The sequence below is a fragment of the Phragmites australis genome, chromosome 16 (genome assembly GCF_958298935.1).
Source record: "Phragmites australis chromosome 16, lpPhrAust1.1, whole genome shotgun sequence".
Classification (NCBI taxonomy): domain Eukaryota; kingdom Viridiplantae; phylum Streptophyta; class Magnoliopsida; order Poales; family Poaceae; genus Phragmites; species Phragmites australis.
In genome coordinates, this window is record NC_084936.1 from 16,060,542 (window position 1) to 16,063,149 (window position 2,608).

Sequence of the window (2,608 nt, forward strand, 5' to 3'; positions counted from 1 at the left end):
GGTCAATTCAGTTCGTACAAATTCTGAATTTGATCGGCTTTCGAATTTGAATTCAAAAAATTCAAAAAAATAAAAGACATATTTTTGTGGGTAGAGTGTACCTTAAGAAAATCTATAAAAAATAGTTTCACTTTATTTATAGTTTTATTTATTTCTCCATAACTTTTATAAAGTTCACAAACATAAAGTGAACATATTAAGAAACAACACTATAATTAATATTTTCATGTCTACCATTATTTTTTCTACATAAAGCATAGTATAAGTAAACTAATAAAAGTAATTACACTAATTTTGGAGGTGTGATGGGCTAGTTATGAATTAATCTATTTGCAACACATTTACACAATCTTGCATGTTACAATAACTATTTCACTATTTCATGAGTTTATGTATTTTAATAAGACATAGGATCATGTAAGAAGACTAATAAAATTGATTTCATAATTTTTGGATTAGCAAAGAATTAACTATGTATTTAACTAGGTTTAACAAATATATTTTCACATACAAAATATTTAACTTTTTATTATTATAAGTATTTTTATTGTGTGGATCCTATTACAAGGAAACCAACAAAATTTGTTTCGCTTGATTTGAAACTCAGACGAATTAGTTATCGATTTTACAAGATTAAACTATTTTTATGGTTTTTAACATTACTGAAATTCAATAAAATCGAATGATTTTTGATAAAAAGTTGAGCAATTATCAAAGGAAATCAAGTGGTTCGGAAAATGTAGTCGAATACCGATGAAATCGGACGATTAATCGATGAAATCGTTTGCTTACTAAATACCCTATTTACATTTTTGCCGTGGTCAAACTAGTTTGACTAAGTAAATTTGATCGAATTCTCACCAAATTTTGATTGAATTTTTCAAATATCATGAATATCGGAAATTTGATGACCTCCATATTTCGGACTTCAAACGAAACTTGCGCTATAAAAAGGGCTATAAAAAGGAAGGAAGAGCAGCTACAGAAGGATCGAACAGAAAACTACTGAACGGCTCGTCCTCCATCGAGCTTTGCTTCTTGTTCCCCGACATCTGCTACTGCTGCTCCAATCCCCTACTATACCTCTAATTCATGTGTACTTAGCCCCTTCTCTCCATTTCGCTACCCCTCAGTTCACCAAATACATGTGTATCTGATTCAGTTATTGAAGAACCCCTAGTGTGCTTGTTCTAACTTGGGAGTTGATCAAATTGGAACGTAACAATCTGTCATCAGAGCCTTCAATCCCGGTGGCCTCACACTCCAAGGTGAATCTGAGCGACGCGAAGATGGAGAAGCACATGGCGGAGATCACTAAGACGTTGGCGGCATTGTAGGCCTCCAGCGCGGCGATTTTGGCGGAGTTGGTGGGCATGGCTACCGCTGTGAAGTCCCCAGTGGCCTCGATGCCCGGCACCGCCGACCTCCCTCATCGCTACTACCGACCGCGCCGTGGTTGCTGCTGAGGCCAAGGCAGATGGAGGCCTCTCTGCCAACATGCCAGCAAGGTGTTCGACAGAATGCCTTGAAGACAAGCCGATGTCTGTGGATGTTCCAAACATGGGTCCAGCCTCCGTCATACCCACCAACATTCGACATAGCCGATAATCATCCTGCTCACCAGTTGTTGCTATACCGGTGACCGTCCACGCTAGGGTGCCTACGGCCGCCACAAAGGATCTCGTTGGGGTTACACCGGACCAGCGCGTCATCACCTCTACCACCTCGTCACCCATGTTGTTGCCACCAGCCTCCCAAGGGTGATGCTCACCAAGTGCTCGACACCGGGTCTCGGCCACGGCCTCGATGTGGCTACCCCGACGTCGCTCCTCACCTGGATGTCTGCGACATCGGTGTCACCAACATCGTCATCATTGTGCTTGTGGCAGAGAGGTACTACTACTACATGCCTGGCATCCCTGTGTGTGCATTTAGGCTGCCACCATGGCCTCCATGGGCAATTGCAGTGGCATTCCGCAAGGCTTGGTTGCTCTTGGACTCTCCGCCCTCACAATTGTGTTCTCCAGATCCATCGCGTGCTGTCTGGAAGCCGTCCATGGACAGTGGCTCTTCGCTCATCTTCGATCCTGGCATCTTGTTCCTACCTGCAGACACTATGTGCTTACAAGAGTGTGCCCTCCTTCCTACAGCACCTAACAAGGTACTGAGCTTCAGCTTGCATGCAGCCAGCGCTTTCCAAGGTGTTCTTCTCTGTTTGTCATATGATTGCTAGTGTGATGTGTTCGACAAAAGGTCAACCAAGGACATGCCAGTGTTGTGGTTGTCACTCGGGTCACTATGTATGCGAGTGGTTCCTGCAGGAAACGGGCACGAGTTGAGGTCACCACCATGGCCCTCTTTCATCAACAGTCAAGTTGGATTACTGCCACGGCAATCTTGGCCACTACCTGCTAGTATAGTTGTGATTGCGATTACGGATGATTTTTTGGCTGTATGGTGGAGTGGTCAAGTCATTGAGAATGATTGTAGTAAGGAAGAAATAATCAGCGAGATGGAATTCAAATCCGGTGCCACAGATTGTGCTCATGGAGAAACAATGCTGCTACGTTTATTTGGTGAGCTCCCAGAAGCCCCTCCTGGTTACATA